The 13,255-nt window shown below is 45.7% G+C and overlaps 2 non-coding genes across 2 annotated transcripts; one reads left to right on the forward strand and one right to left on the reverse strand.

The window, feature by feature from the left end:
- Positions 1-5,995: 5,995 nt before the first annotated feature.
- Positions 5,996-6,067, reverse strand: TRNAQ-CUG. The gene has a single exon. It is a non-coding gene; the product is annotated as a tRNA-Gln (tRNA).
- Positions 6,068-11,297: 5,230 nt separating this feature from the next.
- TRNAS-UGA lies at positions 11,298-11,379 on the forward strand. Its single transcript has one exon. It is a non-coding gene; the product is annotated as a tRNA-Ser (tRNA).
- The last annotated feature ends 1,876 nt before the right edge of the window (positions 11,380-13,255 follow it).

Genomic DNA, 13,255 nt, shown 5'->3' on the forward strand with positions numbered 1-13,255 from the left:
AGAGGCCTAGTGGAGAGACAAGACGTTCATCATTGCTCAGTGTTAGTGGAGGTCACACGGGGGGCAAGGATGAGGCTCCCCCGCCCCTCCGATTCAGGGAAGCACTAGAGGAAGCCTCATGGGGACCCAGGACTCCCTCTCTTGCACAGCAATAAGGAGCCTACACCTTGGGTAGCAACAGAGGCTGAATGGGGAACCTGAAATGCTATCGCTCCCTGGCCGTAACCAGAACGTTTCCCCCTTCCCCTGTCAGAGCAGTCTTAGATGTTAGAGGGAGCCAGCTAACGCAGAAGGTTTCCATAAGATCCAAAGTCTCATAGCATAATACCCAAAATGTCTCGAACCAATTGGACCTCACTTGTCACGCCAAGAACCAGAAAGATCTTAAACTGAATGAAAAAAAGACACTCCGTAGCTGCTGTGATGGGCATAATAATGGTGTCTCCAAATGTCCATGTTCTAACCCCCAACACTTGCAAATATGTTGCCTTACGTGGCAAAATGGCTCTTGCGAATGGGATGGAGATGGAGAGATTATCCCGAATTATCTGAGAAGGCCCAGTCTCATCACTAAAGTGCTTAAAAGTGGAAGAGGGAGGCAAAACAGTAGGCCAGAGATATGGGAGATGAGGACTCCGTCCATCGCTGCTGACTTTCAAGATGGAGGAAGGAGGGCTGCAAACCAAGGAATGTGGTGGCCTCGAAACGATGGAAACCGTTTTAAGCTTATTGGCAGCAAGCAACATTGGTCTTACGACCACAGGGAACCGAATTCTGACCCAGTCGAGTGAGGTAACAGACTCTTCCCTGGAGCCTCCAGAAAGAAATGCAGACCCACTGGCACCTTGATTTTAGCTTCGTGCATCGGGGGAACTATCAAGAGAGGGAAAAGACAACCAGCAGATTGGGAGAAAATATTCATAAATTGTACGTTTGATAAGATCGGGTTTCATATCTAGATTATATACAGAATTCCCACTACTCAACCCAGTTTTAAAATTAGACAAAGTACTTGAATGAACTTCTCCAAAAATGACATATAAATGGCTGAGAAGCACATGCTCAACATCACTGCTCATTAAAAGGATTGCAAACAGAAATCTCACTTTAATAGAATTACAGCGAGTGAAAAAGTTCACCTTAAAGGGTTATATACTCTATGATTCCATTTATATAGCATTCTTTTGTTTGTGTTTGGGGGGGGATCAAACCATTTTATAGAGGGGCTTTGGGGAAAGGTCGAAGGGGAGGAGGACAAGGTGGTCCTATATCCTCAGCCCCGGCTAGAATCTTCCCGGCTTCAGTCGCCGAAAGACTCTTATATTCTTTAATGGGAACACGTAGAAATGAGAATCAATCAGTGGTTGCGAGGGGTGGGGGAATGAGGGCGGAGGGAGGAAAGTAGAAGGTAAACCGGGAAAGGGAGGTGACGATGGCCATGTTTTATGTTCACTATATTTATGTCAACATCCTTGTTTTTACCTTGGAGGATAATTTGCAAGATGTCCACCTTGGGGGAAACTGGGGAAAGGGCACAGGAGGTCTCTCTGGATTATTTCTTGGAAGTGCCTTTGAATTTCCAATGATCTCAAAGTAAAATATATAACTTAAATGTACCACTTCTATTATGATTAGGGTTTCCCTTAAAGTCTCAACACTCATACTTAGCAAATCTGAATGTAATCAGCATCAGATGTAACACAACTTGATTTTAGCCATAGATTCAACACTTTGCTGATTGATTTTGCTCTATCTGTTGCCTTTATTAAGCTAAGTAGCCAGATGCTTATTTCCACAGCATTTTTGGCATCCTTAAACCTCAGTTTAATGAACAATCATGAGATTGTATTATTTACCATCATGTCTAATCAGTGTAAGACTACTAGTGTTTACAGTAACAGGTTTACTGTTACTATCCGAAAAGTTATTTTGAGACAAGAATAATAATTCCAGCTATTAAGCATGGCATGAAAATCTCTTTATGTGCTTTATCTATTAAAATACCATCAATCTGGGGCGCCTGGGTGGCTCAGTCGGTTAAGCGGTCGACTTCGGCTCAGGTCATGATCTCGCGGTTAGTGAGTTCGAGCCCCGCGTGGGGCTCTGTGCTGACAGCTCAGAGCCCGGAGTCTGTTTTGGATTCTGTGTCTCCCTCTCTCTCTGACTCTCCCCCGTTCATGCTCTGTCTCTCCCTGTCTCAAAAATAAATAAACTTAAAAAAAAATTTTAAATACCATCAATTAGTTGAAATATGAATGGATTTTCACTATCTCTGGGGTTAAAATGCTTCAATAATTAATAATTTCTGAAAATGGCTAATTTTATTTATGCAATATTAAGAATTAATAAAAACTGAATTGATATAAAAAAGATAATATAAATATTGAGAGTGCTTTAGCTAGACAGCTAGCAGTGAGAAGAACATCTCATGAGGTGCCTGGGTGGCTCAGTCAGTTAAGCATCTGACTCTTGATTTGGGCTCAGGTCATGATCTCACAGTCGTGAGACTGAACCCCACTTTGTGCTTTGTTCTGGGCCTGGGGCCTGCTTAAGATTCTCTCTCTCTCTCTCTCTCTCTCTCTCTCTCTGTCTCCCCCTCTGCCCCTCTCCCCCACTCATGCTCACTCTCTCTCTCAAAATAAATAGATAAATAAACATTAAAACAGAACATCTCATACTTTTATTCCCCAAAACTGTTTATAAATATTTGCTTTAGAATAAAATGAAGAGTAATAAAGATGTGATTGTATCTTAATTCTTCATTTCTAGAATATTTAAAAATAACTGTAAAAAATGACATTCTATTTTGGCTTTGAGTCTTTAAAGAAAAAGCTGTTTGAGAATTCTTTCCATCCGTTCACGATAATTTAAAAGTAGAATGTTTACTTTGCCATATTCCACTTTCATGAGGAAGAAAAGCTCTAAAATTAGGATAAATCTTCATTTATTCAGATATAATAAAGTCTATGAAGAAAAGGAGTAAGGGTTAGAAACAAATGGGGTCCATCTAAGTTATAAGAGGGCAGTTTTGGGGGGCCCAACTGTGCAGCACAATGAAGAAAAATTTAGCAAATGACGGTGAAACACAATAATATCAATATTCCAATTCTTGACTATTAAATTTTTAATTACAGCACAATTATAATACACCAGTATACTCACGTGTCATACACTACATTAAATAATAATGCTATGGGGCGCCTGGGTGGTTCAGTCGGTTAAGTTTCAGCTCAGGTCATGAGCTCGTGGTTCGTGGGTTTGAGCCCCGGATTCTGTGTCTCCCTCTCTTTCTGCCCCTCTCCTACTCATGCTCTGTCTCTCTCCCTCTCAAAAAAATAAATAAACATTTAAAAAACAAAATATAATGGTAATATTGATTTTTTCAATAATATTTCTCTTTCTTTCTTTCTTTCTTTCTTTCTTTCTTTCTTCTTTCAATCCTAGCATTTAATATCCCTTGTTACAAATGGTTATTGTGTGGCTTCGGCAAGGGACTCAGACAAACACTGATTTTATAGTCATTTATCATTTGCCTGAATTATGACTTCAATGAACTTTGTCTTTAATCTTTTCTCATAATAAATAACTCTACTCTAATTTGACCCTGACCACAATGTCCCATTTCTTATATCATTGCTGTCTATAATTTTAGTTTCATTTTGTTACTACACCTGAAAAGGTAGTAACTACTAATGATATTGTCTTATGCATTCACTGCTTATTTAGATATTCTCGTGTGTTTCTGAATGTTCTTGTTCTTTATAATTTTTGTATACCAGTCGGTCATTAGTTCTAATTTCTTGTTCATTAATTTGTTCATCACTTTTGTTGTCTCTACTGTTAAAACTATATATTTGAGCTTTTAGTATCAATGAATCAATTTCCCCTCTCTGATTTTATTTCTTTTTATGGTTATTATTTATTAAAAGCGATCTTTTTCATAATTTACTTCTTAATGATATAATTCTATTTGCTGTGCTTAATAACCTTCTTTAGAATATATTCTGCTAATGAATCATGACAGATGAGAAAACTACCGGGAGAAGAAAAGTTGGGCAAGTTACAAAAAAGGAATAGTAGGTGATAATCATATTGCTGAACATAGTGCACTAATATGGCGGAGACTTCATAGGTTAGGAAGAAACACCTAGCTATGAACTGCGCATGCTCAAGACAGCAGCTATAACTCAGTCCCCAGCCTCCCGTGCAGCTAGAAGACAGGCCTGGGCCCTCAGCTTTGCCAGTCAGATGTCTGAAAGCAAGATCTCTTCTTTCAGAAGAAAGAAACAGATGGCAAAAGTCTTATGCAGAACTGCTTCCCGGAAACAGTAAGTTTAGGTAGATATTTAAGCTGTTAGCGCCAGTAATAGCCTACTTACTGTACCTGGAGACATAGTTCTGCTGGCAGTGAACTCTAGGAATTAAGGCATTATGAGTAATTAGGAGAACGGGGTAGTATAATATAGAAGGGCGAGTGATTATTACTGTGCCCAAGCCTTTGGAGGGAGGGCATGACAGCTGAAAGTTATCAATTCCAGCTAAATGCGTGGTTATCAAATCGTGGATTTTCTCTGCCCTAAAACAGTTTCAATTTCCCATGACCCCAGAGCTGACCTAAGTCAAAACCAAATCCATATTATGTATAATTATGTGAGTTTCCCATTAACAAAAAGATGGATGAATGAACTGCGGTATATCGACACAGTAGAGTACTATGCGTGAAAGGAGTAGTGAACGAATGAGTGAATGAATGGCAGCTACTTGCAACAAAAATAACAATTAATTTTAGCAATATGTTATTAAGTCAAAGGGTAAGACCCATAAGACCATTTATAGCCTGATACTCTGTATCTTGAAATTAAAATATGCAATTTTTAGGGACGCCCGCGTGGCTCAGTCAGTTAAGTTTCTGACTTTTGATTTTGGCTCGGGTCATGATCTCACGGTTCATGGGATCCGGCCTCACATCGGGCTCTGTGCTGCCAGTGCAGAGCCTGCCTGGGATCGTCTGTCTGCCTGTCCCCTGCTCGCACTCTCTCTAGCTCTCACAATAAATAAACTTTTGAAAAGGGCATATGAAAAGCTTATACTCACTAGCAAACATTAAGTGAAAAAGTATATACACAGTTTTTAGAAAAGCAATAGATGAAATAAAAGTAAGGAAAGCACTTTGGGATTACTTCTTGAGGATCTCAGGAACTTCCTTGTCTTGCCTGAACTTGTGGCATATGCAGACATTCACCAGAAAAACAACCAGCTTGCAGTCAGAACGTTCAGTTTTATGAAAATAAAACGATCGCAGAGATGTCCTAGGATGCAGTCTGAAAGCCCCGTGATTTCTCTGGAACATATTCGTCACCGACAGCAATTCTGTGCGGTGGATCAATGTCATGGAAACGACCAAAGGAACACCGCGGAGATACTCAGAAAATGTATCTGAGTATTTGCTCTGTCCACAGTGCTTCAGGTTCACACGGGCATCATCCAGTGGCGTTCAAATATCTGAGACAGTTCAAGAAATTCTTTAAAGTGTGAGTCGATTTTCACAAATCTTCATTTCTCCGTGGAAAATGAAACACCTCTGAAGTCTGGTCATCGTACCTACTGGACATTATGAAGCCTCATTCTCTCTGGGCAGAAAAGTATTGTGCTCAAGAGGATCTCTTTTCTCCCTCAATTCTGTCGCATCCTTTTGCTCCCACACCAAGTGAGCTCAGGGCATTTTACAGAGCAACCAATCAGGAAAAGTTCAACTCAACTCAAAGTTATGAGCGTCACAGAGTATCTGTTAGGTGGGAGAGGAAAATGGGGAGAAAGAGGGAGGATGCTTCTGCACTCCGAACAAGACGGCAGGGAGGCAGCGGGGTCCACACAGAGTTCGTGTCATCTTCCCCTTCTAGATCACACTCTGGGTTTCATGTGAACCGGGGACTCCCTGACGATCATTCCTAAAAAAGAAAACTTTAAAAAAAAAAAAAAAAGGATGAAAATGCTTAGGTTCCACCGAGATTTGAACTCGGATCGCTGGATTCAGAGTCCAGAGTGCTAACCATTACACCATGGAACCCCACAGCCGCTGTCGCTGACAGCTCTCCTTCCCGACAGGATGCATCCCCATTTGTGGCTCAGGTTCCTCGGAAAAGCTGACATTTGCGCCCTGGGCAGGTATCAGCCTGCCTCCTGACGCAGGCCTTTCCTCGCGCGCACCGGGCTCTCGGCGCAAAATTCCGAAGCAAATCGGTTTCTAGGGACAGATGAGACAGGTCCTGCTTTTTGTCGCCCTCTGCCCTTTCTGCAGCTCGCCCCCCACCCCCAATCCGGGCCCGGCCGCCCCCGCCCGGCGGCGCAGACGCAGGTGCAGCGGCTCCCCCGGCTGGGGGCCGAGGCTCCCCCTTTCCCCTTTCTCAGCAGCAAGATTCCCTGCTGTCTCGGAGGAGATACTCCCCCCCGCCCAAAAGGGGGGACGGTAGGGGACAGACGCGATCCCAGACTGTCAAGCTGAAGGGCTGAGGACGGAGCGAACCCTCTTTCCTGAGAGTAAGTAATCGCCAAGTTCCTGCAAGACTGGAGGTCAGTCCCACATCAGAGAAGGTATGGGGGCTGGTACCAGTCCCTGGGAATTGGGTTAAAATGTCGGTGCTCATTCACAGGCATCTTATATCTTCTCCCCCAACAAAACGCTGCTGAAAAATTCTTGTCTTCTTTCCCAAGATAAAGAACTCATTAGAGCAAAGATTCCTGGTATATTTCTTTTGCCTCTTGCTTCCAGATCATATCAAATAAAATCTGGGAAGCCTCTTTCCCACAAAGGTGCCCCTAGATACATACACATATCATTTTGAAAACTATTCCAGTTGTTCATGGACCCCAGGCTATGAATGTTCTGCATCTGGAGATTCTCTTATGTCACCTAACCTGATCTGTAACTGAATAAAAACAAATTCTCTAAGTAGAAATGAAGCATCACACTGCTGAAGGGGAACCACCTTTTAATTGTGACTAAAATTTTCATTAATCTTTGTCTTGCGAATGAGGTCAAAGTTGTATCCGTGACTGAAGCCCAAATACTAGTTGGACTGGTTCTCAGGGGGCTGTTGGGGTGCAGATTCCCGAGAATGCAGTCTGGGGACGCGTGACTCACACATAAGTAGGTCAGATGGAATGGGGGCGGGAGGGGGGACGGGCTCACCTTTGTCGTGGGGCAATCGCACCTCTGCTGCGTCCTCTCTGAGAAGACCCCTTACATTCTGACCTTCTCCAGGAATCTGTAAAGAAATTGGCATGTAAATGGAAGGCAGGTGCCCGACAGCTTTTTCTCTTGACTGACAGTGAGTTTCCCAAATCCTGTGTCACTTAAACCCAGTTTCTAGGCCTGAGCCTGGGTGGCACAATGGGTCGAGCATCTGACTTTGGTTGAGGCCACGATCTCACAGTTCATGGATTCATGGGTTCGATCCCTGCATCAGACTTTGTGCTGACAGTGTGGAGCCTACTTCAGATTTTGTTTCTCTCTCTGCCCTTCCTCCTCTCACACTCTCTCTCTCACAAATAAACATTTTTTAAAATTAAAAACAAAATAAACCTAGTTTCCTTGGGCTTTTTCCTGTCTACTCACAGAGGCACTGTTCCCCCCAGTCATAGCCATCTCATAAACCATATTCCAGCTGCTTCCTGAAGATTAAGACATAAAGTAGAAAGGATCTCAGAGGAAGTTGCAGAAAATACAAATAAAAATGGAACATTATCGTCAAATTAAAGCGAATATTGACTGAATAAAACAATACGAATGTCTTCTAGAGGAGAAAATGAATGTAGAATTTAAATGCACACAAACAGGGGCCCCTGGGTGGCTCAGTTGGTTAAACGCCGGACGGACTTGGACTTCGGCTCAGGTCATGATCTCACTGTTCGTGGGGAACTTGCTTCAGATTCTGTGTCTCCCTCTCTCTCTGCCCCTTCTTGGCTCGGGCTCTGTCTCTCTCCCCCTCAAAATAAATAAACATTAAAAAAATTAAGTGCACGCAAACAATGGCATTTAAATCAAGAGAGGGATGACTAGAATTAAATTTTTCTAACATTAAGTCCTTGGCATGGTCTGGAAAGATGGTAACATAAGAACTGTTGGGTCAGGACTATATGTGGTGATCTCTAGGCTCACCATTAAAAGAAAAATTAAAAGAACATGCAACTTCCATGTTGGTAGAGAGGAAATAATAGAATAACATACAACTGTTCAGTCAACACCAAAGCAGACAAGATATAAAAGGGGGAACATAAAAGGACAGGGTAATAAACGAGGTGGGATATATCAGAAGGGACAGAAAACTACAGAGTAGGATGATCATTTCAACCCAAAACATATTCCGTAATCTGTTGACTGGGATGGGGCGGGAGGGGCCTGCATCTATTTCCAGACCTGTGTGGGGTCCCAGCATGTTCTCCGCGTGAGGAATCACTGCTGTGTGCACGTAGCTTTCATCCACCTCTGTACGTGCACGTTCACGGAGAGACAGAGAGTTACACACACACGCACACACACACACACACACACACTCACACACACACACACAAACGCCCTTCCAGTCCCCAAGTGGCAGTATTTTCCAAGTTGTTTCATTGTGATTACGCGTAGATGAGAAAAAATTGTGGCATGGGGGGGGGGGTCCTAGTGGTCTCCTGTATCTTCTGAGCAGCTGGTTCAGGGCCGGTTTCCTGCCTGCACCCTCACACGGGAGGTCTCTCATCCTTTTCACCGCGCCAAGTTCGAGTTTCATCCCCATGACGACCGCTAGGATGACTCTGGCTCCAGGCCCACAGGGATCACTTTCTACTCTGCGTGAAATCCATGGGGCGACGGGGGCAATGAGGTGGAGGGCCCTGGAGCAGGGCACCTTACAAAGCTGCCCCAGCCCTCCTGGACGCGTGCCCCCCTCCGGCTGCATTGTTGAACAACTGGTCTAGTTTAATTAATAATAAACATCTTTTCCTAAATAAGCAAGGCCAAGAGCAGAAGACCTTGCTTTGCAAACGCTTTGCACACGGAGCTCATCTGTTCCAGAGCATTTTGGCGGTTTCTGTGCGGCGCTGATTCTGGCGTGGCCCGAGGAGACAAACGCCCTCCTCAAAACAAACCTAGACGTTCGTTCGTTGAGGACTAATTCTCAGAATCTGCACATCAGCGTGGCAGTCTCTGCGGCCACCAGCCTCACCTTCGTGGCTACTTTAGGACTTCAATCTCCCAAATTATTTCTCAAATTATTATTATTACTATTATTATCAATTGTTATGATTATTTGCCCAATATTGAGTTTTAAAAGCCAACTGGATTGACAACGTCTATTAAAAAAACCCAACAAACCCCAAAATGAACATGGCACTTTTCTGCACTAAATCCTCTCAGTGAACTCACATTTCCTAGCTGCAGCCACTCAGTTGCTTTTTCCTGCTAGCTCTGCGACCTGGGGCAGGACACTTAATCTCTCTGTGCTTCCTTCCTTCCCAGGAAAAAACCGGGCTTCACGGCCATGGTGGACAAGTAGTCCCTCTGGACAACGACCCCTCGAGCCAACGTTTGGCTACTGAGTGATACTGAAGCCTTGTACCTGGAGAATACATCTTTCTGGCTCCAGCAATAAAGTCACGATTTCTGCTTCTTCATTTTAAAAAAATGTGAGTCACGATGTGTGCTTCAAATCATGAAAAACACAAGGAAAGAAATAACTCACAACCCTCAAACGCCTAAGCCATACCATCACCCCCTCCCATTTTTGGAAATGTTTTAATTATAACTAACAGCATCACAGGTGTCTTTGCACATAAATACTTTCTTTTAGTTTGGGTTCTTTCCCTAGGAGAGTTTGCTCCAAAATAAGTTTGCGGTGGAAGGAGGTTAGCCATTTGTGTGGGCTTCCGCGGTGGATTGTGGGAGCGAGTCCCGAACAAGGATCTTGTTCCAAGCAACCCGGGAAGGGAGCTGGCTTGGTGGCCCTGGACTGCCCTAACAAATTACCAGGAAGTGAGTGGCTTAAAGCGACAGAAATGTATCTTCTCACAGCTCCGGAGTCCAGAGACCCGAATGCACGGTGTCTCCAAGGTTGGTGTTTCTAGAGGGACCGAGGAGAACCTCTTTCACGGCTCCGCTGGCCTCCTACGTTTGCAGCCGCTTTGTTCCAACCTCTGCCTCCCCCTTACGTGGGCTGTGTCCCCGTGTGCCTCCAAATCTCCTGCTCCTTATAAGGACACTATCATTGGATTTAGGGCCCCACCTAATCCACAATGACCCCATTTAATAACTTGATGGCATCAGCAAAGACTCTTTTCAAATAGTCACATTCACAGGTGGGAGGGGGGACAGGATTTCAGCGGATCTTCCTGGGCGCCAGCCTTGGACCCACTGCGGGAGCACCTGTCCCTCCGCCCGCCCTGAGTGAGAACAGACGCGGCAGCCTGAGGGTCTCGGGCGCGCAGGGAATTCTCCCGACCGGATCAGCAGGTCTGGTGACTGTGCTGTGAGGGAGCTTTGACAAAGCACTTCAATCCCCAGTTCTCACCCCTGTGGTCCCTAAATTCTGCACTGAGAGAAGAACCCGGTTCCACGGGGTGCCGCGGAAGGCAGTCTCTGCGCGCGGGGACAATCCTATCACTCGAGCCAGACGCGGCCGCGCTCTCACCGCCCGTGTGTTAGGGGAGGTGCACAGGGTCCTCCCCGTCCGACCTGCGTCTCCCCACCCAAGGGGCCTCCCTCCCGGGGCAGGCGAGGCGCAGGGACCCCCCTCCCGGGTGGTCTTCTGCACCTGCTTCCTCCCGCCCCTCCCACCGCACCCGCGCTCCCGTCGGGTTTCAACCTGTTCTTGGAAAGCAGGAAAGCGCAAAGCAGGTGAAGGCCATCGAGGTATTGAGGTTTTAGTGGCGGGCGCCGACAGCAGACGCCAGAAACTCGAAGTCCTCCCAGCGCGCTCCCAAGGCCACTGGCACCTGCACATCCGAGGCCGCCGGGACCACCGCCCGCTCCGCAGAGACCCCGCGGACGCGCGGCCGGCGGTGACGAGGGAGCGGACTCCGGGCACGGACAGTCTTCCCTGAATCCCACCCGCGCCGCCCGATTCCCTTTGCTGCCGGGTGACCCCCGCACCCCAGACTGAGAGGCCTCGCGTGGACGCAGACCCGACTCCCGCACAGCGAGCCTCCCTCCCCGCGTCGCATCTCGGCGTCGCGGCGCGTCCAGGCAGGCGCAGGACGGCCTGACGCTGCGAGGTGGCCCGCCTTCAAAATCGCTGGCAGGAGGCGGCCGTCAGCAGGTAGTCGTGGCCGAGTGGTTAAGGCGATGGACTTGAAATCCATTGGGGTCTCCCCGCGCAGGTTCGAATCCTGCCGGCTACGGTTTTGCCCTTGGCGTCCGGGTCCCCTTCCGGGCTCGCCCTGCCTACCCTGCTACCCATTTCTCTGGGTCTCATAACCTCTTCCTCCGATGCCAAACAGTCGCAAATGGGTGAGTAAACCTGTGAGGGTGTAGACGTCTTGACTTGAGGAAGGCCGTTTCTTTTTCCACGGTTATGGCTCAGAGCCAACTCGGGATCCCTGGGCAGCAAAGTCGGACCCCCATCTTCTGGAGACGAGGTGTTTTCCTTGCTACCTCTGCTCTAGGGAACTCAGGCTTTATAAAGCAGTATTTACTCTAACAGCTACCAATGTTTGAATCCTTACTATGTCCCAAGCACTGAATTTGGGATTACTTGCATTAGCTCATTTAATCCCATAGCCCTATCATGTAGGTAATATAAGTCCCATTTTACAGATAAGGAAACCTGAAGATTGAGTCGCCCAACACTGCACAGTCAAATGCTAACTAGAGCAAGGGCTTTCTTAAATGCAGTTGTGAAGTCACTTTTCACAAATATTGCAGGGTTAGTGGCCAGCAACTCAATCCTGGTGTAGTTCACACGTAGGAATGACGTTAATATCAGCTGGTATTTATCAAGCGCCCATTACATACAAATCTCCAAGCGCTTTGTGTATGTTAGCACGTAAGATCCTTACGACATTCATGTGAAGTGAATAGTATTCATATCCTCAGTTTAAAAATCTGGAAACGGACACCCATAGAAGTAAAATAATTTGGCCAAGGTCACGCAGCTGGTAAGTGGCAGGACTGAGTTTGAACTCTGTCTGGGTTTGTGTCTATACCCAGGGAGCCAGACGTCGGTGCAGGTGTGGGGGCAGCTCAGCTTGCTTTCACTGCTGTTGTCTACACTTGGAAATGAATGTTACTGCCTGACTCTCTTATTCAGATTTTTGCCTCCATAGATAAATCTGAGTGGTTGGCCGGGAGTATGAGTCGTTACCCACTGTGTGTTAAGCGTTTTGTTAGCCCAAGTGTAGGGTGGATCATTCAACAGCAACGAGGTTTTACCTGTTTTTGAGTGATAGTAACTGATTGTTATTGTGGCTTCATATGAATGATCGGTTTATAAAGAGCTCTGCGCCCATTAGACCTTCTCAACCTGAAAATTCCAGGGCCCAAGAGTGGGAAAAGTTGGTTAAACCACAAGAAGTGGATATTTCTAGTTTGAGAGTAAGAACAAAATCCACGTGGAGCCCCCTCCAAAAACCATCAGGGAAAAAGCCTGCTGATTCTGGCAAACTGGGTGTATTAAACTTACTCAGCAAGTGAGAGTCTCAGACTGGAAGAGTCTCAGTGTCTCAAAGAGGGGAGTTAGGGAAGGAGACTTACAAGAGCTTTCGGGGCCAGGATTCGTCACAGGATGACTTTAGAGCAAAATTACTAATGGAGATCTGTGGTGACACTGGTCTGGGACGTAAACTAAGTAAATGACCGGGGTAGTCAATCGTCTTATCTTTGGAACGTGAGTGCCTGTGGAATTACTCTTACTACGGTATTACCATGAAATTTACAGATAACATGATACACAAAGAAGTTGAACTTAGAGTTTCTCTTGCACATCGAGGTCTGATACACTTTATCCATTGAGTGTGTCATAGTATCACATTTGCAAGTTTGGGAAAGAAGTGGGATTTAAAAATAAAAAAAGTGAAAATCGGATCAGTTAGAGAAAAACTCCCAAACCTAACAGCACAGTCTCTGGCCAGCACTCACCGGGTTCAGTATCTCCACCTTACAACTTAGAGACTCCAGGGGAGAGTTCTCTGGTCCCAGCCCTCTCTTCCTACCTTCTCCTGCACATCCGGGGACCAAGGACACTTACCTGGGCCTTATGGTTGATTCGGGAAACAAAGT

Source organism: Panthera tigris, chromosome B2, assembly GCF_018350195.1.
Source record: "Panthera tigris isolate Pti1 chromosome B2, P.tigris_Pti1_mat1.1, whole genome shotgun sequence".
Classification (NCBI taxonomy): domain Eukaryota; kingdom Metazoa; phylum Chordata; class Mammalia; order Carnivora; family Felidae; genus Panthera; species Panthera tigris.